We start from the raw sequence: 27,493 nt of genomic DNA, 5'->3' as shown, positions 1-27,493 counted from the left end.
ACCTAGTCAGACATTGCAGTCCTACCAAAAAGTACCTCAAACTTACTCAGACAGTATATAGACAGAAACACCCACAGTAAACTAAACAAATTGATTTTAAAATTGTTAAAGTAAATTTGGATAGAGTTAAATTCTTCGCGTCCATTCGTTAAAGAATCGTTCGTTCGTGAAGTGTCTAGCTGAGATACAACGGAATACTATTTAGAGAGCCCATGATCTTATCAAGAGAACTTTTATGAGATGAGCTCGTAGAAGAGTATATGATAGCGACTTCGGAGTAGCTTGCAGAGTCGTAAACAAGATAGGAAGAGTCTATAAACATTACAGAGGAGCTGCGATGTCTTCTGATCTATGAGAACAGAAAAATGGCTACAGTTTTGCTTGAATTTATTTTTATCATTCCTCGTTGTTTATTAGGATACATTCACCGGTATGACGATGGAGAGTTTCAAATTTTCGATATTTGGTTCGGAAAGTGGCTCGCGATGCTCCGTTTGAGTCGTTACTCAGTGCGGTGCCAAATTGTTGTTATAAAACTTAAGTGCACATTTCACTCAGGGAAATGGGGGAAAAATCACAATGCGCGGATGTAGGTCGGCGAACTACGCATTTTTCGAACGTACTGTAAAAAATGTATGCGACAATGGCTGGCAGCTTTTTAACGAGCCACTTCCATTACAAATCAACACAGTTCGCCGATGCTTATTAATGAATGTGCGTTGGGAATCCTAAGTGGTGAAGCAATTTGTGCGTGCATTAGGTGTGGGAGTGAATGCTGTGCCCTTGTATTCGGTCATTTATAAATTAGACACTGTTGGAAGGAAAAATGGCAAATAAAATTATATGGCTAACAAACTTTATATACAGATTCATTCTAATGGAGATCAGGCGAGAGAAGGTTGGTACTTCAACTTTAAAAAAAAAAAAAAAATGGAGAGTAAATATTTTCTATGCAAACCAGAATCACGAGTGATTGAATGTAAAGGTAACTTTACTTGGTACTGCACTTAATATAATAACCCTGAATTTTATAGAATTTCCTGTACCCTTGGTACATATAAATTCCAAATTTCATGCTCGTATTTCCTTATTAAATGAGATAAGTAATTCTACGCAGATCAGTTCGACGTTCCACGAAATTTCAAATTCCTCGAATTCGCGCGCTACGATCTCAACCTTGAAACTGCAAGAGTCCCGAAAATAGGAGAGCATCGATTCCATTTAGCCCCAAAAGATAAGTCCGGAATTTTGTTTTACACGCATTGTTTTCGAAGGGAGCCTCCATCATCCCCTTCTCGTCGTCACGACGTTATCTTATCGATCCACGTCTGACGGAGTCCAATTCCACTTCGGGTAGATTAGCGATAGAAGACTAACCAGTATATTCCTGAGATGTGTGCGGGGAAGATTAACAAGAGCGCCGGACGAAACGAGAAAGAGTTTCCCCGAGACGGGAGAAGAAGGGAAAGTGATTCGAAACGAAAACAGGAAGACATGGCCGACGATAACAGCTCGCGCTCGATTCCCTGTTCACGTCGTTGTATTGTTTGCACTTCATTTTGTGTATTAGATCAATGGACGCGTCGCGAATGCCGGGCCGAAAGCTGAGAGAAGCTCGAGAGACATTAGAGGTATAGAGAAATAGAAATACGATGTTTCTTAGAGGGATAGTTATTTAAAGTGAAATTTAAAAGGTGAGAGAAATTTAAGAGACATTAGAGGAATAGAGAAATAGAAACAACGTTTAAATAAAATACAGGTTTCTTTGTTTGATAGTTATTCGAGGTGCACTTTGAAAACTGAGAGAAATTCGAGAGACATTAGAAGAATAAAGAAATATAAATACAACGTTTAAATAAAATACAGGTTTCCTTGTTCGATAGTTACTCGATGTGAAATTTAATTCTCTTTCACTAATTCTCTCAAGAAGTTCGATCGAGCCAACCAAAAATCTTCGGATTCTTTCGCTGGCACGCCTAATTCGAACGAACTATCGACGACCCGTGTTCGTCATCTTCGGTTAACGACTTGGACGTGGATTAAAGACAAGGACGGATAACGAGCTCTAGTGACGATAACTAGCCGTTTGGCGCGCCTTTGATCGCCTCTGGGAGTATCTGGTGTCCGGTGCCAAAACGACGCGAGAAATTTTCGATGACGAGCGTTTGATCACCTTCGACCTCGTTAGGAATTTATAAAAAAATTCTTCCCATGAACTTCGACCCCTTTGTACAAAGAATCCTCTCTCACTGAAAGTTTCTAAATACCAACGATGACGAAATCGACGTGCCGTTTAAAGAAATCTGTCCGTTGGAAAGAAGCTTCCGTTGTAAATTCCCTTCTTTACATCGACGTAAATAGTATACTGCGGATTTTGATGCGTTAATTTCTGTAAGCGCGTTCACAAAGATTTCATTTCGCATAAAGATCCGTATAGTCACTTGTCTCGAGTCGAGCTCGACAACGTTGCAAAGATGAATGACAAATATCCGAACGACCAGTTCCAGTATCTCGATTTCCTCCGTTAATTCGTTCACGAGAAATCTCGAGATAAAGCGTGCTCGACGCAGGAGTGCTTTTTGCTCGCCCGTGTTCTTTCGCCGTTGCCGTTTCGACGTTCTTTTTACGATCGGGTTTCACGGAGGATCGTTCGTGTATCGAAGCACGAGCCGTCGCTCGACCGCTCTTTCCTTCGTGCCGCGATCATTCCTTCCATCGAGGATTAGAAAAGTCTCGCGTCAGAATTCTGGAATAAAAACTACGACGGGGGTGACTTCGAATATCGTCCACGGCGCCGTAACTGCGCGAACCCTCGAGAGTGTCCTTAGACTTCCGTTATCTGCCTCGTCCTTTCCACCTCGGACTCGTCCGTTTCCCTTCCCCTCTGTTCTACGCTGGATTCAATCGACCCAGGAATCTCGTTGCGCGTGAAATCGTCCCGTGCAGCGGTCCGTCCTTCTGGGACACCGCGTTTAGTTTTATGTCCGCGATCCCTGGTCTTTTCATCGTTTTCCTTTTATTTTTTCGCGAATTACCGTGAAACGCAGGACGTAGCTTTTACGCGCACCGGATTTTTAACCGTCTCTGCTAGCGAGAGAAAAGCTAGGCGTGCTAGGAGTCCTTCGATTTTATCGATTGTAAATATCGTCGGGAATAGCGAAGCTCGAAATTGAAATTTCGCGCAGAGTCAGCGATGAGTCGTTACTCAAAATACTTTGGTAGTTATTTATTACGACATAAACTGAGAATGTTACTGTAATTTGATTTCCACCGTAGACACTGGTATAACAAACGAACGACACCCTATCAGGAATCGTGTCTGTAACGCGAAGTGGCGCGATTAGAAGCCGAGGAAAACGGTACGGGGAACGGTTGAACAGAATACAAGCAACACGATCTTCGAGGCTCCTTCGACTGTTTGCGGAATGGCAGCTCTCCTCCTCGAGCCTTCGAGCGCACTTCGGGGAAGTCGCATTTCGGGGAATTTATACGCAAACTTGGCCCCCTGTTCTCGCGTTCCGAGGTTCGTTCGTTTCCCGCGTCGAGCGCAGCCACTAAATCCCGTCGTCGAGTCACTGCTTCGAGAACCGTTCGATGCTCTTCCGTCGCGACTAACCGTCCTGAAGGCTCTCCTTTTACTTCTTCCCTGTCCGCGAATTCGCACGAGTTCGCTCGACGGACGCGATCACTTTCCCGTTACTTGTTGCTCGTCGTGTAGCGGCAAGAAGTTTGTTTGAGTATGAAGATCTAGATTCGTGTCAACCACCTTGTGCGTCGTGCGTAGATTTTTATACGTTTACAGAAAATTTAAATGTGGGGACACAGTAGATGCACACAGTAGATAATGATGTAAGAAAATATTGAAAGAAAAGTTCGTATTATAATATGTTACGTTTCGTTTTTGAATTATTAACGGAAAACTACGGACCAATCACAGCGCCCGAGCAGCCAAAACCACTGTATGACAAAACCGAAACCATCCAGAAACCTCCAAGAACCATTGTATACCACGATTCATCCAAATCGAATCACTTTACAACATATTCGTCCGCCATATTGGATTCTCCATCTTGTATTTCTATATTTTCAGTTCAAATTTGGAATTAGGGAGCTCGAAAACCTCAGTATACCAAGTTTCATCCAATTCCAGTCACTTTTCGCATTTCGGTCTGCCATATTGGATCCACCATTTTGAATTTCTATATTTTGAGTTCAAATTTGAAATCAGCGATCCCAAAAGTCTCTACGTACCAATTTTCATCCAAATCGAATCACTTTTCCTCATTTTGGTCCGCCATATTAGATCCGCCATTTCGATGTTCTATACTTTGAGTTCAAATTTGGAATTAGGGAGCTCGAAAACCTCAGTATACCAAGTTTCATCCAATTCTAGTCTCTTTTCGCATTTTGGTCCGCCATATTGTATCCGCCATTTCGATTTTCTATACTTTGAGTTCAAATTTGGAAATAGCAGTCCCAAAAACTCTCGGATACCAAGTTTCATTCAATTTTACCTACTAATTTCATCAGAATAATCTATCGTGTGTGCAAGTTCATCAGTAGCTTTCGACTCTTTTAGTCAGCCTTTCGCCGGTGAAACCAATGCGTCGATCCGTGCGGACCACCGTCCCGTTTTTCTCACGTTGGTTCGATAGCGCTATCATAAACAGACGAGAACAAAATTCATTTCGCTAATTAGCAGAATACGAGAGATCCTTACGTAAGGGGGAAGGACGGGACCGCGCTCGAATAGATAATTGGAACGGTGAACAGCTGTGATCAATTAGTCGAATAGGATCGCTCTTGTGCAGGCTAGAAGCGTAGGGCTGTGCTTAGGCGGACAAACATAATACAACAATTTCCACTTGGGTAGATGGGCGCGGGTCCGTTTCCCGCTCGAACGAATAAAACAGAACCGTTTCAGATCACAGGCGTAAATAGGACCGTTACCGATCAGACGAGTAGAATGGAACCGCGTTCACTCGGGCGAGTGGAATTGATCCGGTTTTGGGCGGACTTCGGGCTCGTTAAGAAACGAAAAATCGATGCGCACTTTCAGCGTGCTTCTCGTCCTAGCCATTACACGAAACTTCGTTTACCTCTAGTCTCCAGCAGTCCCAACGACATTTACTTCTTTTAATACAAACACCAACTCGGAAAAGCGTCGAGACGTAACCACCTCGCCAATTATTTCTTAATACTCCTCCCCCCGTTAACGAAGTTCGAGTTCCGTTACCGTTTCGCGCCTGCCCACGCGCAAATTCGAGCCGAACGTTGAATTGTACGCGATCGGGCTATTCTCGAAGCGCGCCCCTAATAAATATACCAGCGCCATTGTCTCTGTGCGCGCGTTAATTAAAATACAGCTAATTGTAACGCGCGGCACGCCAGCGACGACAATGCAGAGACTCTGCTTCGGTTATTTAATCCGCCTATAAATGCGGGGCTCGATTTTAGCGAGCTCGTCTCACGCGCCTGGCAAACGTGACCTGGACAAATTGGCGTTTGTTTCGCTGGGAAACGACGAAATCGTCTCGTTTCGAGCCTTCGACGGTCTGAAAAGCTCGCCGAGGAATTACGATTTCGGATACCGCTTGGCGAAGTTGTACGAGGCCTAAACAGAATTTTTACGGAGTTCGAAGATGCTGCAAAAGTTCAGCAACATGTGAGAAATCCCTCTGTGTTTTGAGCGGAGCGAAGTTCAACAATGTTGCAAAAGGCTTTGCTCAAAAATTCAAAATAGTTGCACGTCTCAAAAGTTGATCAAAATGTGAAGAATCGCTCCACTCGAAACTTCTGAGATGCAATTTTGTTGAATTTTCGCGGTGGGTGCAACTTTGTTGAATTTTTGACGTTCCGATATTTACTAACCCGCGACTGGAATAGAGTGGCCTCGAAAAATGTTCTACTGGCGTTCCCACCCCCTCCCCAAGAAAAGGAGTCGCGGGGATTTAAGGCCACGATAACGACGAAGAAACCAGCGACCGCTGACACAGGGTTCGGGCTCGATTTCGAATTCCGAGTCGAGCGGGATGGAAATAATTCATTCGTTTCCGGCGTGTTTTCGCGCGGCTCGCGAATTTATGGTTGCGAATCTCTCCCACCGTTCTAGTCCTGTGAAACGGTTGCGCAGCGATCGGACGAGTCGTGGCCGTCGATTAATTACCGCGGAATCGAAAATGCGGAAAGTCGGACCGACCTCATCCGTCAAACGTCCCAGGAAAGTTTCGCTATCGGGGAGTCGCTGGTTAATGCAGTTTAAAGGGCTACGCCGAGTCTGGAGAAGTGAAATATTCACGGTTCTTTAAAAATTAATTGCCGCGAAACTGCACGCTGAGAAAGTTCACCACCAACTCAGCGTTTCACCCGCGAAGTATTTCCATGGAACGCTTTTCCACTTGGGGAACGTATTCGAAGAATATTTGCATTCTTTGCGGTTTGGTTTGTGCTTCGACAGGAAAGACGTATTAGGTGATCGAGTCCGCCATATTGGATTCACCGTATATCATTTCTAGATACTACGTTCAAATTTGGAATCAGCGGCACCAAAAACTCTCGGATATCAAGTTTCATTCAAATCGATTCACTTTTCCGCATTTTGGTCCGCCATATTGGATCCGCCATTTTGAATTTCAATATCGTGAGTTCAAATTTGGAATCAGGGAGCTTAAAAACCTCAGTATACCAAGTTTCATCCAATTCCAGTCACTTTTCGCATTTCGGTCTGCCATATTGAATCCACCATTTTGAATTTCTATATTTTGAATTCAAATTTGAAATCAGCGATCCCAAAAGTCTCTACATATCAAGTTTCATCCAAATAGAATCACTTTTCAGCATTTTGGTCCGCCATATTGGATCCGCCATTTTGAATTTCAATATCGTGAGTTCAAATTTGGAATCAGGGAGCTTAAAAACCTCAGTATACCAAGTTTCATCTAATTCCAGTCACTTTTCGCATTTCGGTCTGCCATATTGGATTCTCCATTTTGAATTTTTACATTTTGAATTCAAATTTGGAATTAGCGATCTAAAATCCCACATCAAGTTTCATCAAAATCGTCCGAAAGGAAAAAAAAGATACACTTGTATTTCTTCTAAAAAACTTAGAGGGAACTTAGTAAGCATTGTATGTAGTATGTCCTGGATGAAAAAGTACAAGTTCCCTCTAAGTTCTTCAGAAGAAATACAAGTATATCGTTTTTTTCCTTTTGAACGATTTTCGGAATTTGATGGATGTTCCTTCAAAGAAGTACACTCCCTTATGTTTACTATTATTTCTCGGACTTGCATCGGGCTTGCAAGTACTCCGAAGATCCGCGTAATTGTTACTGAACCTTCCACGGTATTATTCGAGACTACGAGTAATTTCTACCAGAAATAATCGGCAGCTTCCGATCCTTCTTTCGTGGCTTGTCGAAACGAGGATTACTTCCGGTTCGAAGACGTTCGATCGCTGGAGACTGTTGTTAACCGCTGGATAATAATATTCGTGCTAGCGGTCTGCCCCTCGAATCGATATCGGATTACCACGCAAATGTTATGTAACGCGGCACGTCAGCCAAATTGTTTCTCGAGTCGGGGGATCGATTTGGTACACTTACGACCCACGGATAATCGATAAATGCCGTTCGAGAAGCGCCCTTGCACCGACTTATCGTGATTCGTGTAAACAGGGTGCTCGCCAATTCGTGGTGGATAGGCACCGAGGACGCCCACGCATACACGAAGGCGTTCATAGAAATAATCGCGGCTGGGATGGGGAAGAATCGTCGTGGAAACCAACAGCTTGCGCGTTATAAAATAAAAATGCCTTTACTCATCATGGAAGGTGATCGATACGTCATCCGTCCGCCTCGATGCTTCCATAACGTCTCTTCATCGAGGCTAGTACAGGCATCGAATACTATGTGAGTCGATGGAAAGCGGAATTTCGTTTGGCGCGTTTTGAAAATTCATTCCCAACGTGTCGGCATTTTTTTCCCCCCCATTGATGGTCCAGGGAGAGGGATACACCAGCGGAGAATCAATCAAATAATCCCGGTACGACTTCTCCGTCGCCTCGATCGAATTGTTTTCTCGTCAATTTCCCATAGCTGCACCGGTTACACGCGTCGATTGATCGACCGATGCTGTTCCCCGGTCGCTTCCATGTTTTTGTCCGCGAAACGGAGACCCTTGAATTTTCTATTAGCGAATTCCTGTTGGTTTTTGCGATAGCGTACATCGGTTCCAGCGCGTTCTTTTTCCAGCCCCCCGGACTCGGTTCCCGCGTATCGAGCTACCCCTGTTACCCACATCCCCGAAAATCAGCGGACCGGGTACCGATTAATCGTTGTTTCCGCGCGAAAAACGTATGATGCGTTAAAGCACCGTAAGAATGAACGGACAGACGGGTTAAAAAGGAGTTCCAGTTATACGAGGGTAGACCTGTTCGTGAATTCGCGCGGATACTCCTCGCGGACGACACATGGTGAAATGTTTGAAATTGTACCTTTACATACGACCATTCGGGACTCTAGTTTGAGAGTAGGTTTATGGAGGTTTGAAGTGTCTGTGTGACGAAATGTATGAATTGATGATCATGATTTTCATTTAGGAACGAATGATGAGTTTACTTAAGATTATACCTAATACATATTTCTCTGTTGTTTGTATAAAAATTATTGCATCGAATTAATCTGAAATTGTTGATTGGTAGATTGACAAACAAGCGAGGTCGTTTCGTGAATAATTCCTTCTCAACCCGGTCCAATCGTGACGAACGTTATTTCTTAGAAGACAGCAATGATTCGCAATTGGCGAATGTGATAAATGACGATGACGATGATCGACGGTTGTGACGGTTGATGAATTCCCGAGAATTGATCGTCGATGACTGATGGATTGCGACGACTAATACCTTACGGCGATTTCCGATGGACAATTGCGATTATTATAACTCGGGATCCACAACCTGCGATTTGTAATCCATGAAGCGAGATCTGTGGTACCACGTATCTTCGACGATCGATTTGAATCGACGCTCTTAAAAATGCATATAACAACCGCAACGTCACTTCGAAGAGTACTATAATGTTCCCCGCATGAATTAATTAATGAATAAATTCATACAAAATTTACTCGGGAACCAGCCACAGCCCAATCTCCTCCAGCCTGTCTCGAACACTTGTTATTAGCTCGCAGCGCGCCCAGAAGTTCCATCGCGACAGACACTGCGAGTTCATTGACCCCCCGAATCCGCGATAGCGTATTAACCAAAGCTTCAAACATCCCCGGTAAACTCGATATAATTTCCCGTGTAAGACATCGCGTCCTCTTCGTCGCAGCTCGTACAATCAACCTACTTCGACCAGCTGTTGCGACATTAATTTATCGTAAAGCCAGCGGTACGAGGAAGATCGTCTAGCAACGCCCCCACCGTGCAGCCAATATATAGCGACGCGGTAAGCCTATTACCATCTACTCAGCATACTGCGAAACACGTCGAATCCCGTCAGGTCAAGAAACCTGAATGATCGAGCTCACTTGCCTTCCGTCACTCGGTCCTTCCGGTTTAACGAATAAACGACGAGAGAACCGTTGAACTACATTTCACGGGCTTCTTGGGGTACATTAACACCGATGGAATTAACTTTAATTTATTTACGATCCGCCGTTATGAGTTTGAGATGAAAAGTTAGTAAAGAAGATACAGAAGGTTAAGAAGGGTTTTTTAACCCTTTACACAGTTAACTGATTATCGTGGATTCCATCCCTGTAGTGGCGAGGACAAAAGGTGCCATATTACTATTAACCCTTTGCACTCGAGGCTTTGTTTTCTGGTATCTATCAGCAACGCGAGATGCTTTCTTAGCATTCTATTGTCACGAATGCTAAGCTTAGATTGACTTCGAAAATGAAATCTCTATTTTGAGATTTGAAAATCGGGTCACTTCTGCCTCAACGAGGCAGACATTTTATTGACACTTCGAATTCCAAAGAATTTTCCTTAACGAATCTTTAAAATTTGTTTTTTTTTTTGTTTTAATAGCCTAAACACTCACACGACATCAACTTCCACCCTCAATTTCAATAAAGGGTTGTGGGTCAGCTCCACTTAAAATAAAACAATTCTTCAAATTCCACCCCCTATTTCTCCCAAAAAAACCGCTTTCTGAGAACCCTCCATCTCCATCCCCTCCTTCAGAAACCCCCTCCCTCAGTAACCGATTGCACGGTTCCTTTCATCCCCCCGCTAACGACGCCCTCGCTATCCCTCGAAACCCAAATTCCTCTCGGAATCTCTCTCAAAAAAAAAAGACGAGCGCCAGAATCGGGCTAAATAAAAAGAGACCAAAAAAAAAGCAACGAGACAGAGAGAATGAAACGCACACATCCCAGAGGGGGTTGCATCGCTGCAACCCCCCCCGAGTCACCAGAAACACACGACCGCCGGGATAGCCGGAGACGGTGTCTCGTGTACGTGCAAGCGAAGGGGGCGCAGCCGACACAGACCCTTTTCAACCCCCCTCACCCCCATACCAACCCCTTGAAACGGAACAGCACAGATAAAACCCGCGCGCGCGCGTACATGCCACCGTAGGAACGTGCACACGCGAGGGGGGCAGGATAACTCAACCCACCCCTTCCCCCTCCCCACACCCCCCGAGATGCGGCGAGGGTGGATTTCGCGGGGCATGCGCCCTCCGCGCGCGACACAGAGCCTGTCGGCGGCTGGAAAATCGCGGAGGTTCGAGGCTACGACCGAGGGTGACACCCTGCAGTCTGACGCGGGACTTCGACCCCCGCGCATCGCCAGGGGGCGGAGTCGATCACCGGCCGAGGCCGGGGGAGCCAGTCGCGGCCGCGCCACCACGGCCGTCGGGACGCGTTCGCGCGACGTACTCGACCGTCAAAGGGTTCGTTGATTTTTTAGAAGTTGTGACAAGTTGTGAGAATCTTTTTCGTAATCACTGACGAATAGTGAAGATCTTTAGAGAATCGTTGGGAAAATTTAAAGAAGACTTTCGGTATCGTTTACATAGGGGGTGGAAAAGGTTACGGGACTGTTCGGAAGTTGTTCGCGGTCCTGAAGCTTCGAAACTCGCGATCCATGGAAAAATTGGATTCGTATTCCGTGGATGTTAGATGTTTTTTATTTTGTGATTATGAGACTGAGAGCATGTCCAGATATTTAGTCTGAGTTTTAGAAGGCGTGATGGGGGTGGCGAGAAGTTTTAGAGAAGTATTTGTCGCATGTTTTTATGGAGACCTTAGGTTCGGTTATGTAAATTTTCCTTGAGGAGGTTATTGGACAGTTTTCAAGTCCTCCTGGTGGTTTGAAGCTTGGGATCTATAGCGCATCGGGAATTGCGATCGTGCAACGAACTTGACCATCTCCAAAGTGTTCCCAAGTTTTGAAATCGTGATTGAAAAAGCGAAGATTTTTAGAGAATTCTTGTCACATATTTTCAGAGACTTGGTTCGTTTCTATAAACTCAAGGGAAAGGAAATTCTTCGAGGCGATTGTTCGACAGTTTTGAAGTTCTCCGAGGTCTTGGAGGTTTGAAATTTCGGATTCAGCGCAAATAGAATTTCTTTCGTTCTTGACTTACGCGATCGTGCGGCGATCTCTCATAGAAATAGCGAAGTTATTTAAGACGATTGTCACCTTTGATTATGCGGACTTTTAAAGTAAGGAATGCAAAGAGGGTTCATCGTTCATTTAAGCTCTTGGAGCTTCGAAGTTCGAGATCTATTACCGGAGCAGTGGATCCTCTTGGATTTGTGGATTGGAAATGAAATTCCATGTGTCATACCCTTCGTATATCCTTCCAATATAAAATAAATCGAATAAAATTTCTTCCATTATTCCATATTCGACTCGTATCGATAATTTTGGGAGCAGTTCCCGTGTTTTGAGAGCTTCGAACCTCGAGATCCGCGGAGCTATCGATCCCCGTGGATTTCTATTCGTGAAAATAAAACTCCCGTGGATTTCCGCCCGTGAAAATAAAATTCCTGTTGGTTTCTGATCGCGGCAGATAAAATTCTCGCGGCTTTCCAATCGTAAAAGTAAAATTCACGTGAATTTACATTCGTGTCTATTCGAAGAAGTAACGTTCCCGTGGATCTCTGTTCGTTAGTATACGTGACGATAAATTTCGCGTGGTTTTCAAGTCGCAACTGTTGGTGGAGAAAATAAAATTCTGGTGTATCTCGATACGTGGAAATAAAATTCCCATAATTCCTGATCGTCGGGATCCACGGTTTTCAAGGATCGATTCTATCGAATATTCCACGCACGAATAACCTGAATTGCACGTGTTTTATAAAATGTATGTTCGATAAAGTCGTAGAAAACGTTGTGTGTTCAGTTTGGGCCTTATAGAGTGGGCCCACTTCGAGAAGCAGGAACTGTGTCACTTAAAGGGAAAGGCCTGAAGAGAGTATGTTCCTCTTCGTGACACAGTTTTTGAATTGCTACAGAGGGTCAACATTATAAGGCCCAAACGTTAGAATACTGTGTGATTAACGCGGGACTCACTCGGGTATGCCTTTGAAATGAGTTGAGAGTTAAGATCGAAGAACTCTTAATATCAAGTCCAGTAGAATCATCGATCGTGTCGGTAGGTCCCTTTTCGAGCATCAAGTTGTTTTGGGACTGATTTCATAGTTCTTAATCTTAAATTCGTATAAAAATACATTCTATAGACATCTGGAACCAGAGATTTATTTTGACACTGACCCGCTTAGAAAATTGGGACCAGAGATAAGATTCGATACTGACCCAGTTAGAAAATTGGAACCAGATATAAAATTCGATACTGACCCACTTAGAAACTTGTGACCAGAATTTCTTTCGATACGTACCCACTTAGAAATTTGGGACCAGAGATAGAATTCGATACTGACCCACTTAGAAATTTGGGACCAGAGATTAAATTTTATACTGACCCACTTAGAAAATTTGGGCCAGATATTTATTTCGATAGTGACCCACTTAGAAATTTGTGACCAGAATTTCTTTCGATACCGACCCACTTAGAAACTTGTGCCCATAGATTTCTCTCGATACCGACCCACTCACAAAATTGGTCCCACTTTCCGAAGTTGGGACTTTTACCAGTCCCAATAAAATTCCCACGTCGCCCATTTAACCTCTGACAACGACGTTCCCCAACTCTAATTCAATTCGAACATTCTGGGACCCGTCTCCGCTCGAAAACAGTGCCCCTCGCCGAGGAGTGATCGCGCGGGTCCGAAGCACGGCGAAGTACGAAAGTAGATTAAACGGGAGTTCGGAGCGCGTCGGAGGGACAGTCTTCGTCGCGACGTCGAAAGAGGACGAGAAAGGGCGGAGGGACGTCGCAAGGGATAGAAAAAGAGACGCCGGGTGAATCCGTCTCGCAAAGTGGTTGCCGTGCTGGCAGTTCGCGAGTGTTTTCTTCGCAAGAAGGTGGAGGTGAAGCGGGGAAGCTCGACGCCGGGGGAATATAGCGAGCGCAGGGACGAGAGAGTCAGTCCATGGTAAGTCGATTACTTCGTGGTCGATGATCAAACGTTGCTTTCATTACCATCGGGTAGCGGTGACTGCCGCGCTGAAACATTCACCAGCAGCTCTCTGTGAACTTAAAATCAAAGATTCTTTTAAATTGCGCCAGAGCGGTGACTTTCGTGGTTCGATCGCTCGATCCTTTTTCCACAGAGTTCAGTTTGGGCGCACTTCGTTCACCAATGAACGAAAATTTCAGATTCGTTTTTACGATCAAGGACTAAAATTTTGGGTGTGTACGAATGGAAGAAGGACATCGGTCGATAACTAATCAGATTTATGATAATTAGAACGTGTACATATTAAAAATATATGGAAATGTATATTTCGCGAATCGAATAACGCGAAACATTCGCCGCGAATTTGGAATTTTTCTAAATCCAAGATGTGCTTCAGCTTTCTTTTATATTTTTATTTGTTAGTTTGAGAGCCGTTCGATTTACAGGATATTGGCGAACAGCGACTAATAGCATTATTTTTGCGCGGTACAGATTATGTAGCGGCTGGATTACGTAGAAATTTCCCTTTCCGGATGTTTCAATTCGTAGCTTTGTTTATTTAGTTTCCAGCCGGCGACTGTAAGAGCCTTTAAAGGCTCGGCAAATTATTCCGCTTTCCGTTGTTCGGGAAATTCTGCACGGATGCGCGCAACAAGACCGCGCGAAACTCTGCGAAAAAATTTTGACTCGCGGACGCGTTACGGCGTCCCATGACCGTCGAGGTACGAAAGAGCGCGGAAACGACGCGGGAGTTGAGGAAGAAATTCCACCGCGGAAAGTTTGCCAGGTCCGCTTCGCGTTGGAATTTAAAAACCGTAAGAACAACGAAAGACGCAGCCGGCCTTCTTTCCAGCGACAAAAATATGCAAAACGCTCTCGAGTATTTGCCCGCGTTTACGAGTCGTTCTACGCCGGGGGAGACAAAGGAACTCGGGAGGGGGAAAGTAGCGTTTATTCTTTCCAACAGCGATGAAAAATATTCGCGGCCTTTCGAAACTTCTCTACGGGGGCTTCGACCTCGAAACGAAGAGGAAATAACCTGGATGACGAGGGGGATGATATTTGAACAAGTTTCGGAGTTTGTAGAAATTGGGGTATTTGTGTAGGGGGTTCAGGAAGAGTAGGTTTAAAAGAGTTAGCGAAAATTAGGAAAAATTGATGATTCGATCCTGAAAGAGTCGAATGGCAAAGGGGTGAGGCAAGTCTTGGTAAAGATCTCAGAAAATTAAATAACCTACTTAGAGATTTGAATTACGCGTAAAGCAAACATTGAGTGTTCTTCTCAGCTAAAGTTCCAATCATGGTAATAAGAAATATTCTCCAAAATACAAAATGTATATTAACCCGGTCACAGTCAAGCAAATTTAAAGCATTTTGCCTTGGGAGCCAATATTTAATACAGATCTGTAATCTAGGTTATTACTTTGATAATAAAAAGTGATAATAAATTTATCGTTTACCAAAAACGGTTTACAATCTTTTGTTGCAATATTTCGCGACTCGAAAGGTATATAAACTTATCCCTTCGAGTAATTGCGATCGATTTGGACTACGAGGCATCTCGTACTTGGCAGTGAATTGATTAAGTACAGATTTTCTTTCAGCTGTAACATTTCGTAGGATCATTTACTAAGACACTTACGAAATTTGACACATAACAAACCTAAAAAAAAAATACACATGGCGAATTCAGTAACCTCCGCTTTTTCAGTCGGTTAAAAATATATAACGCTCAAAAATTGAAAGCTTGGTGCTGTAAAGCACTCAACTATTTCCTTGGATGTATTCAAAGAAACTCGTCGCCGTTCCCCATGATTGGGCTGGTCGAATGTTAAGAAAATGTCACGAGGGAAAATTGATTCTTTTGATCCGTTAAACGAGAATGGCCCTTTAAAGAAGCTGGCGCCGTAGCCGGTGTTCGATGAACGGCGTCTCGCTGCGTTTTCGACTCGACTCGACGCTTCGTTCACGGTCGAAAATTCCTTCAAAGGCCACTCCAGGACGCAATTTCGCCAGTCGTCAGAGCGACTTAATTCGCGTTACGTAATGGCCCTGGGTTTCGTCCTGCCGCAGAACTGAAACACGAGGAAGGCAAACGGGCCGGTTTGACGCCTCCTCGCTTTCGACGCGACTCGAAAAGCGACGTACCCACGGCAATACCTGTTCGAATTATATTCTTAGAACGATCAAATCGCAGAGAAAAAGTATTTCTTAAAGAAGAAGAAAAAGGTTATTAAAGCCAGCTTGGACTGCCGGAAGTAATAGCTACATTCAATGATTTCATTTTTCGAGAACAAATGACTCGATAGAAAATTTTTATCTGTATTTAATAATTTTCATCTTTATTTTTAGAACATAATTGACATCTCAGGATTAATAATTGTATACGACATAAAGTTACGTATATATCGACTGACTTGCTTTACTTATACAAAAAAAGAAAAATTATGATTCACGAGATAAAAATATTGGCAACACCAAATAAATATTCGATTACAGAAACCATTTTTCCATAGTACAACAACCCTCTCCAACGAGTAAGAATTATTTTCTCTCGTGACAATATAAAATCCTTTATTTAAAATAGCCAAAGAAATTTCCGGGAACAGTTACTTCGTATTTTCATTTCGACTCACCAAAATTCACCAATATTCACCCAATTACTAAAGCTTCGGTCATGGACGAGCCCACCGATACCCGAGTATTGATGATTCAAAATTTCACTTTCCATTCTTCGTCCGAGAATTTTCGTCCGATCCCTCCGAGAATCCCGTTCTTGTTCGTCGACGAACTTTGTCGACATTCGACGTGCTAGCCGCTCTTACGGCGGCGTTTCTCGGCGGGAACGGTTGTCGATAAACGCGAGGAAAATCGAAAGACTTCGGTAGTCTGGAGGCATTCCAAGTAATCGTTATTCGACGTTCCGCCCCGTGGAAAATGATGATCGTCGCGGAACAATGTCGCGCGCCTTCGACGCGGTTCAATTGTACTTCCGCGAGTGTCGCGAAGTTGGGGCGAATTCGATAACGGCGCCTGCCGTATTTCGACTGGGAGCACCGCTGTCTTCCGTACAACACTTGGATCCGCCCGACAAAGGGCCGTGTTTATCGAGCGAAGTAGCTTCCAACGCTGGGAACCGCGTCTCATCGAAGTTCCTTCAAAGGGCTGAACTTCGCCGCGTAATTTCGCCACGGCGTCGCCAACCACCCCCTCCCCCCCCCCCGCCGCCGCCCCTCCGTCCGTCGCTCGACGTCTTAACCGTCTAACGATTCTCCTTGCTAATTTCGCGTGTCCCGCGCGACCGAAATTTCCCTCGGACTTAACGAGACGAGAATCCCAACGATCGTCTTCGACTGCCGGACGAACGGAATCGAACGAATTAGAACCGCGAAATAAGAGCTCGATGCCAAGTTCGAGGATTTGCTTGTGATTGAAACAAACGGCGTTTTTTGTTTGTAGGATTTTTCGTTCTTGGAATTCTTATACGGAGAAGAAGTGAAAATAAGGAATTTCTCATTAAGGAACGAGAACGAAATTCTTTGTCAAAGGATAAGATAAATTCTTGCCAGAATGATGATGGTAATGGAGATTTTTTATCAGGATGAATACAGGATGAAATTATTTTTATGTAGGTAAATCATTTCATCCTTATTCCTTGGAAACGGAAATGGAAATTTTGTATTAAAGAATAGAGATGAAATTATTTTTATATAGATAAATAATTTCGTCCCTATTCGTCAATACAAAACTTCCATTTCCATTTCGAAAGAATAAGGATGAAACTCAAACTCATATCCACAGTATTTGATAATATTTGAAGAGTCATCCATAAATTCCTCCCTTATAAAAAATCCTCTCAATCTAAAACTACCGCAGTAGCGCCACTATTTCTCCTGCTCGCCGTGCACTGAAACCATCATAACATCCCCAACTTCAATTCAAACTATCACTCACAGTCGTTAATAATATTTGAAGAGTCACCCATCAACTGCTTCCTTATAAAAATCCTCTCAATCTAAGACCACCGCAGTGGCGCTACTATTTCTCCTGTTCGCCGTCCACTTAACCATACTATTTCGCACGATCTACATATCTGTTCCTTCCCACCGAAAATCCTTGCTACAAGGACCCGTAGCTTCGAAAAGTATCACCTAGCGGGTTGACGCGTAAAATTGTGACGAAGCCTCGCGCAGTCGAATATAATCGCCGCCCAAAGGGCTTCGCAGTACAGTCGATCGTCGCGCCCGTGTAAAGTTTAATGTAGCTTGCGGAGTCTACGGCGAGCTGCAACACGCGACCGTGAGGATTATATTTCCATAGCCGGTCGCCGGAAAGAAAATGGCAAAGGGAAACGGTTAATGGTTCGAAAAGGTCCGACTTCCACGCAACGGCGCAGGCAAAAAGCACGGTCCAGCTTTAGCTGAGTACGCAGCATACAAACTCCCGTGGCCCGGGTCTCTTTACGATGATGGATTCGCTGTAGTGTTTTAACGAGTTGATGCTAACTATTAATATGGATGTTCAAACTATTCGGTGACTCAACGCGACGCAAGTGCAATATGAGAAAATTCTGTTGGAAATATGTAGGAAAATAATGTAATTATTTTCAAGTTTCGTGGAAGGACTCATAAAGGGATTATTAATAGTTAGATAGGGTGTCACAAAAATGTTGGAGGTCCTTGAAAGGTGGTCCTTGGTGGTTCAGGGGGTGGTTTGAAATAACTTTTTCCTTAGCGAAAATGTCGTCCAAGGCTTCGTTAAGGAGATATTAACAGAAAACCCCGACCAATCACAGCGCGGCTGTCTAGCGCGTAGCCTATACTACTGCGGCCGCCTAACGCGTAGCCTATACTACTGCGGCTGCCTAGCGCGTGAACCTATGTTAATACCTTTTTAACGAAGACTCCGACAACATTCTCGTTAAGGAAAAAGTTGTTTCAAATCACCCGGACCACCTCTTTCAACGACCTCCAACATTTTTGGGACACCCTGTGTAAATACAAGGAGAAACTTTCAAGGGGTGGTTTAAAAACTTAGGCTGCATGGACTCAGAAAAAATACAATAATCGACAAGATTAAACGTACCCAAAAAATTCCTTACGTGAAAATTAGTTATTCCTAGACTGTAAAAGGTAATAAATAATAATCTGTAGTACTTCGAATAAATACAATAATCGAAAAGGTAGAGCCTGGATGTACCCAAAATTCTTCTTAGAAGATAAAACGAGACTACGTCATACCAAAAATAATAATCTATAGAGGAGATCTCCCTCTTTTAAAGGAGCGTCGAGAAATCCAAGCTATACGTACCCGGAATAAATAAAATAGAGTCTGGACGTACTCAAAAAGTTGCTGGTGCTAGAATTAATTCTTCTCGGATTGTAAAAAGGTCACGGGAGCCATTCGCGGGTTTCTCAGGATCCCGGGTCGCTCGAAGGACGATGCAGCGTTTCCCCGAGCCACGATTACGCTCGCAACGTTTTCTCTTTACGACTCTTCGTATCCGAAGCACTTCCGGCGAAGTTTCGTCCGCCGCTTCGCCTCGCGTAGGACTGTAACTGCTCGGATTCCTTTTTATTGTGCCGCTGCTTTGCAAAGGGCCGTTCGTCTATTTGCAGTTCCTTCGAGCGAACTTCCTTTCGAGACCCTCCGATTCTCAGGCCAGGAACAGCGTGTACCCGTGATTCCCGGTTATGGCTCCGATACCGTTGCGGCGAAACTTCTTCCGAAAAAAATAGTGGAACACCCGTAACGCGAAAGGGCGCCGAGGGCTCTCGCGTAATCGCGCTTATGGCTGCCCTGTGCGCGTATATATAAACCAGGCTGGGCTTAACAGCTGTGGGCAAAGTGCAGCCGGGAAATTGAGTTTTCTTGGAGATTCGTCTTCCGTGCTATTCGGGATAAGGGGAAGATAGGACTTTCGAATTCCTTCGAGAGGTGGAATTACGTTTGACGAAGTTTGTTTAAATTAATTTGATTCTGTACCAATGGAATTGTATTCGATTAAATTCATTTACATTGTACAGTAAATTTATTCGGTTTCCTGATCATTGAATCGAGTTCGATGGAGTTTGATGCAGTTCGTTCAAGTTTGATTCTCACGGAGAAGCTTTATTCCATTCGGGTTCGATTTGATTAATATTTACTATTTAGATTAACATTGTTGGTCCACGTTTACATTGACGATGTTTCTTTGATATAAACATGAAATTATTCTGATGTATATATGAAATCCATTTTGCTGTTCATTGAATCGAGTTTGATGTAGTTTAATAGAGGTGGTTCTAATTTTATTCCCATCTGGTTCTATTTGATCAAATAATATTTTTGATGAACATTTGACGATGTTTGACATCAGTGTGAAATTAATTTAATTCTGTAGAAATTAAATTACATTTGATCAAATTTATTGCATGCCGTACTAATCTTCCTGATCGTTAAATAAATTCAAGCATAATTCAAGCCTCGTCCTCTCCAATGTCTATTTAATTAACTAATATTTTCGATCCACGTCCATTTACGCAACTTAGACGTCGAAGTACCAAACATCTCACCGAAGGATAATTCGTTTGGGTTGGCGATCTTTCAATTAGTTCGAGGAGCGTGCATCTGGCAAAGTTTCGTGCTACTTCGGCGGTTGCTTCGAACGCCCGATGACTCAGTCAACGCGCAGCTGAGTGAGTTACAAAGAAGACGAATCTGTGACCAACTGGAGAATTAGACCGCGGCTTCGAAGTTCGAACGCGATTAAGACGCTGTAAATCGAGTACGAACGAATCGAAAGAAGACCGAGAGTGAGATCGCGCCGTGACGAAACGAACGCGTGATTAAGCACGAGAATTTCGTCGCAATTTATCGAAGGTCGACGTGTGGGATGATCGAATTATAAGCCGAGAAGGGGATGGAAGATGTCACTGGTAAGAAGATTAAATCGGGACTTCGCTAAGAGTCCACTTCCAGATGTTTCCACGACGGGAATGCAACTTTCGAGTTCGCGGAAGAAGTTACTGTAATTAGTTGGAACTTGGTACTTACGTTAGTCGAGAAATGTGATTGCAGGGCGGCGAAGTTGTCAGTGGAAGCTGTTGGCGGTGTCGTTCGGCGAGGTAGGTGGAAAAGAAGAATCTTCTTCTCTAATAATTCGACCAATCGTGATTCGAGGATCATTTGAGATTTGTAGAATTACGTTCGATGAAGTTTGAAAGCAATGAAATTACTCTTAATCAAGTTTATTTACAAGCATATAGAAGAAGCATTTATTTTCTTGATCGTTGCATCGTGTTTGATGAAGTTTAATAATAATTTACTAAGTTTGACTTTAAATTCGATGAAAATTACCCGACTAACACAAATCCTTTGCTAGGTATAAAAACAAGGAAGAATCTTCTTCAAAAATATTTTACGAACCATCAGAAATTAAGGAAAGAATGAGGAAAAACTGAGGAGAATAAGATACTCACTCACATTTCTCTTTCAGACTCTCTGATTTCATTTGTGCTCGTAGAATCACTGAAGAAAAACAATGCACTCAAAGAAGCAGCGAGTAGAAGCCAGAATCGTTTACAATTAGCGGGCGATAACTCTGTTCGACGGGGTGGAGTTCTTGATTATTTCGCTGAACTTCCAGAGGCGAGACTATCGCTCCGTTGAGGGGGTGAACGAAACGATTCCGAAAGATATTTCCAAATAAGTAAACGACTGGTGAATTACCGTGCCAGAAAGAGAGCCTCGAACAGAGATGGGAATGCATATATATATATATATATGCGCAGAGGTAACGGGAAAGCGCAAACCGTGTAGTCGAGAGGATAAATTCAACCATCCCGGCGTTTCGTAGGCAAACGTCGCGGGCGCTTTGGTCTTTGTTGAGTTAAATTCAACGTTCCCGCGCGGACGTAACAAACCTTTCGTCTGCAGCGCGGCTGCCAGAGGATTCCATCCGAACCCGAATTTTCCGCGCGTAAGGGGAAATATTACGAAACTATTAAGGAAGGTAGCGCTAGGAATCAACGTGAATTGGTATTAACAGCATTAATTAACGGGAACGCGTTAACGCGGCGGGCGTTGAATCGCGAGAAACGACTCGTCTGCTTGGAAATTGTAATCGTGTAATCGCTGCTGCGCCCTCGTTCGCCTCTAGGCGAAATGAATGCGATAGTCGCACGACTGTGTGGCGACTGCTGTTCGCGCAGTGGCCACGTGAACAACGAGAGTTTTCTGAATGAAATAATAAACGGCGAAACGAAGCCGGCCACGTTCTATCGTCATTGTTCGATCATTGTTAGATACACTTAAAAATTTGTTTTATTTATTGCTGTACTTGCCAGAAATTGTAAAATATATGAATTTCAAGTAACTGTACACTTAAAAAATGTATATAATTTCTTGGTAGAAGTACTGGGTCAACGAACTCCGGACCGGAGGTCTGATCATCGTGGGATAAACAGCGAAGGAAAATTATAAACGCTCGAGAAAATTCGAACCATCGAAGGACCCGGGGAAATTGATGGCCCGCGAAGAAATAACTTCACGGTGCATTGCATTCAATTCTAATCGAGGTTATCACCGAGCCAGCAACCAATGGAAGTTAAATCACGTCCAGTCAATAAACCGTACCCCCCTCCTCCCCCTTCCCACCTGGACATATTGATTTACCATGATTCTCTCGGTCGTCTAAATTCTTAATTTATGACGTCGGGACCAACGAATCGCCGTGGAAGTTACACGAAATACCGAAACGAGTCCATTTAACGATCGACCTCGACACGATTACGGGAAATGGCCGAAAGATCGAGTATCGTTTCTTGCGTCTAATGGCTGATCAGGCACTCCCGCGGCGAGGAATCGCCAGAATCGATATGATCCCAGAACGATCGAGGTTGATCGCGGCGAAATCGGAGCGAATTGCGTCGATTGGCGCGCATCGATTTAAAACTTTTCCAGGAGGGAGAAAAAACTCGAGGGTTGAAATTAATATTTCACGTAGTAAATGGTTGATTTTAAATCGTGAAAATGTGTTAATATCGGTTCCTTAGCGATCGTTTTTTTCTTTTAACTGGTATTTTATTTAAATGGTACTGAAAGGAAAACTTTTAAAAATATTCCGTTAAATCGTGTTTGTTATTCTCATGTTGAAAGCATCAATTCGAGCGAAACTTTAATGAAACGCGATAAACTCATCGCTTCGTATCTAAAAATAAAATTTGCGAGATATTATGAAGCGACTGTGAATGCAAAATATTTTTAAATATCGATATTACTCGCATTATTAGTTCTATATTATAATATTATACTAAATATTATATTACGAAGAAAAATTACGATAAATTCGTAATACTGACGCATCGAATAAGCGAGATTAATTTTTGAACGACGTAACGAATGGAAAGAAACCAAATATATGCACGCCTGTGCAAATTCCTAGAGCGCAGGCTAAGGCACCGCTTGGTTTAACGTAATTTCGACATTGTGCCTTCCGTCTTCGCCCTTAAAGCCACGCGTTTATCCCTCCGCCTCCCCTCCCACTTCCACCCCTCTTGGACCACCCGACCGAGCCAATTTGTTTCTCCTTCGTTCGGGAAACAACGGAATCTCTGCTCGCGTTTCGTGCTTTCGCGTGGAATTGCAAAACAGAGAACGATGGGATTACATGCACGACGGCGCAGCTGGCCGAGTAATTTCGGATACATTTCGCGAGGATACTTTCCATCTTCGATTCAACTTCGTGAAATTCACGCAGGACAGAAAATTGTATCGGGTTGGTACGGAAACTGTGGTAGTAAGCAATTTTTCATTTGTTTTCTAAATAGGATACAGATAATCAAGCACGGTGATGCTAATATACGTGCTAAAGAAAAGCTACAGTTGGTGTAATAAATATTCGTACAGGAACCAATTCAAAATAAAACTTCGTATATTTATTTTGTTAATAAATTTTAGGGTAAGAAATAATTGACAGACGTTCCTAGATATTTCCAGAGTGGAATCTGCGTAAATTAAAGTTTATCATTTTTAACGTTAACCTCTTATTTCTTCTCTCATTAATTTTATTTTAAATTGCTTGCTGTACGTGCGTTCATGCAAAATGAAGCAACAATACCATTACGTTAATTGTAGAATATATTTAACATACATTAAGCGTACTTTCGGTATGTTTATCATATTATTATACGCTATAAATAAATCAAACTCACAGTGTAACGATAATGCATTATACAATGCATTTTATAGTCTAAATTTCGTATAATCTGTTCATCTCGCAGAGAAAAGAATCGAATATTTAAACGCAAAAGTTGAAAGGAAGGAGCAGCTGGGAAATTGTCCAGGATTCAATTACATCGGAATGTGTTATTCTACACAGTGTTTCACGAAACGCGGAGCTAAACTCCGAGGGTGTATTCAACGCACAAGAATAATGCAGAGGAAGTTCGTGTAAACAGTTGTTCATCCGACCTTATTTCCAAGTTACAAACATTTCCCCCGCGTCGAAGGTAAATATCTGAGTAGAATTTGATATAATAGCTCCGTCTGCCGCGAACGTTATTGAAGTACTGAAAACGTTTGCAAGCTGGAACGCGGATGGGACGAGCGTTTGCACGAAGTTTTCTTTTATTATTTTCTTGCGTTTCAACTCGGCTCTGGAGGCACGGCATACGTTTAATGGACGACTTTGTGCGGGAAGATGTACTTCGCGATGAAGTGTCTTCCTTTGAACTTAAACTCGATGGAAAATCATTCGAGGAAACTGATATTTCGAGTTCTCAATATCTATGGAGATATATATATATATGTAGTTTTTCGGGGAGAAAGCGATCTAATTCAATAAAAATGTTCAGTAGAATTTCTTGTGGTGAATACCGTCGAGGAAAATTAGTTTAGAATTGATCGTGCTCCATTTTATTTCTTTTTGCATGAATGATACCTCGGGAAGAATTATTATTCAATGCGGGAAATTCACTGGAATTGAAAGTGGAAATACTCAACGCACAACGAAAGGGTTACCAATTTCTAAATATGAATTATATATAAATTTCCTTTCAACATGAATTTTCAAAGTGAGGCTCTCGATAAAAGAAACCAGACGCTTCAGTTTCTCAAAACCAATTTGCCTAGATCTTAGTAAACAAACAAAAAATTCGTAAATAAGTTACTTCAGGTAATTTCTGAAGGTCTCCCCGACGTTCCATTAATGACTCGACCCAATTAGCAAATATTATTACTATAAAACTACCCCCTCAAGTATGAATTGCCACGAATCAGAGCCTCTTTAAAAGTAGACGGATGCTTCGGTTTCTGAAAATCACTCGATGTCCCCTTGAACGAATCGTTTCTTCGTGTCCCTCCCCTCCCCAACGTCTCATTAATTTTACATAAACAGTAACCGTGAATAGCCGTTGGCATTAAACGTACAGAAACGAACCGATGGTTCGGCGGGACGGGCAATTAAGGGCCGGCGCCCATCGAAAGGCAAACAGCGCGAGGATTCTCAGCGTTAAAACGCAAATACTCACCCCTCGAACGTTCGTTCGTATCCCAATGGCGGAAAGTTTCTCCGGCGTTCCGGTACTCCACGTTAAAAAACCCGCGAATTCACCGCCAAGTTTCGCCGTTTCGCAGCCCCGGAGCGTCGACGACGCCTAGTTCGATTCCGCGAGGAAGAAGAATTGATTTTCCGAAGTCCCGTAATGAGTTGATTGCGAAGGATTCTCGATGCGGTAACTTTCCGCCGGGGCTGGCCTTAAATTACACTCGTTACGTTTCCGACCCCGCCGGAATTCGATTTTCGAAATATCACTCCGACAAACCCCCTATCCCCTCTGGCGCGGTGCACCACGAAGACCCAGGAGCGCGTACCCGGGAATTTCTCGGCATCAACGGGATGAGTTTAGACGGAAACCCGGGATAATTCTTTTCCTTCGAATTTATACATTTTCAGCCGAAACTGTAATTTTTTTAAGAAATTTCTGAGAAGGAGGAAGGAGAAATTTCTGCAAGGAAAAATGATGTTTGATGAAAGTGAAAGTGAAAATGGAAGGGTTGGTTTCCGATGAAAATATTTCTGCTTTGGAAGATGGGAGATTTAAGGATGTCGTATATGGTAGGTTTGGAAATTGATTCTGTGACTTTCTAAAGTATACTGACTGTGCTTTTTGAATGGAAAGTATTGGTTTGTGATGAAAATATTTCTTACCTCCAACATTTTTAGGACACCCTGTATATTACCTTTGGAAATTAATTTTGTGACTTTTTAACGTAAACTGACTACGTTTTTTGAAAGGAAAGCCAAGACAAAAAAAATAATCGATATTTCTATTCAAATCAGAGTTATGAATAACTAAATATATAGATACAGAATTACTTTCCATACCTAATATACCTTTATTCGTTTTATTCGTTTCGTTTCAATTACCTTGCGCAGATTATTCTAAAAAATTCTATTAAAATGAATTCTTCCCTCGATACTTTTTTTTTTTTTAAAGTGACTGATCGCCTTACAGGAAAACCGATAGGATCGTTTCGAGGCTCGCGTAAACGCTCGCATAGCAAACAAGACGTCTGCATACAGAGCATATTAATTGCACGCGGATCGACCGCGCAATTCTGATTCCGCAATTACGCGCGTTCAGCTCGTCTCTGGAACCGCGTCGGCTCGTCTCGACGGCCCTTGGGAATCGTTAACCATCTCGAAACTTTGCTCATTCGCGAGACTGCCGCAAGTGCCCCTCCCTCCGTCCACCCACCCCCTTTGGATGCGCACTGAATTTTCCTTTCATTGATACAGCGATCGACGATGCTGCAACAGCCTTGTGTAAAACACTGCGAAGCCGGAGCACCGGGAACGATGTTTCAGAATGGATATTTACTGTGGGTGTTTCAGTTGCGTTGAAGGTGAAGAAGTGATGGGAGTGGGATGACGGTTTATGATGGTTTTTGGTTTAGATAACGAGGCTGGATTGTCCCTTAATTGGGTGTCTCAGGTTTTTTGAATCTTTAATATGGGTGGTGACAAATCCTCTATTGTGATTAAAATTTGTCAAGTGGAAATACACAGAATTGGGGCGAGCTTCATTTCCAAATCGTAGAGCATCAATTTAAGTTTGTATTTTCTATTCGGAACAACACCTGCTCGAACCTTATGTTCCCCAACCCCCAATATAAATGGTCCCAACTCATTTGAAATTAAAAAAAAAATTTCATCCAGTACCTTCAGTAGAAATACACAGAATTGGTCAAACTTGGCTCCAAATTTCTAAACTCTCTACCCAGGAAACCTGTAACTTCGACAGCTACCCATGGCCCTCACCGAGTTACTCTCTACATACCAAAACTCCCACCACCCCTACCCCCCCCCCCACCTACCCTAAAATCCTACCTCAAATTCTTACAAAAATTTCCGAAGAATCTTCGCTAAAAATACGTTCAAAAAACACCGTGCACGGTCCGATAAAAGTTTCCCCGAGCTGTGGAAATAATCTATCCGTGGAAATGACCACCCACTCGCTGCCACGAGGCTTCGCACGGATTGGAGGATATCCACGGGCGGCAAACAGGATTATCGGAACGGAGAGAAGCGCTCCCCATTGGGTAAACGGTTTCGACGGCCACAATCGGCATATTTGCTTTTTATTTACGCCACGGTGGCGTAATTGGCCGCTCGCGATTCACCCGTTCACGATTTCCTCGCACCCTCCATCTCCCCCCCTCCCCCCCCCCCTTCCGAAGCCGCGTTTCCGTTTCCACTTTCCCGCGTGGAACCAAAATGATAATCAAGTTCTGGCGGCGTGTATCGCGTGGATATTTGAGTCTTATCTAAACGGCCGCGCCGCGAGAGCGTGGCACCGATTTTCTTCTGTTCTCCAGCGACGACGGAGCCACCGATTTTTCCGAGCTCCACTCGCGAAATTAGAAAGGGAGGAACGCGATGGCCGACTGTTTTATTTCCGTGGAAATTGCGGGA

General features: G+C 43.4%; 2 long non-coding RNA genes across 3 annotated transcripts in view; one reads left to right on the top strand and one right to left on the bottom strand.

Annotated features, from left to right (window-relative positions):
- The window catches only part of LOC128894982 (uncharacterized), a 127,534-nt gene that overhangs the window by 51,353 nt on the left and 48,688 nt on the right, over positions 1-27,493 (bottom strand). The gene's annotated exons all lie outside the window — the stretch shown is intronic.
- The window catches only part of LOC128894981 (uncharacterized), a 103,936-nt gene continuing 86,135 nt past the window's right edge, over positions 9,693-27,493 (top strand). The window contains exons 1-2 of one of the 2 annotated variants that reach the window (XR_008461650.1): positions 9,693-10,901; positions 13,214-13,512. This is a non-coding gene — a long non-coding RNA (uncharacterized LOC128894981). Of the gene's footprint in view, positions 10,902-12,125; positions 13,513-27,493 lie in introns of those variants that run through there. The other variant, XR_008461649.1, reaches the window with a different exon arrangement.

This window comes from Hylaeus anthracinus, unplaced genomic scaffold (genome assembly GCF_026225885.1).
Source record: "Hylaeus anthracinus isolate JK02 unplaced genomic scaffold, UHH_iyHylAnth1.0_haploid 4, whole genome shotgun sequence".
NCBI classification, from domain to species: Eukaryota; Metazoa; Arthropoda; class Insecta; order Hymenoptera; family Colletidae; genus Hylaeus; species Hylaeus anthracinus.
The sequence above is the reverse complement of the archived record's forward strand: the minus strand, read 5'-3'. Positions and strand labels throughout refer to the sequence as shown.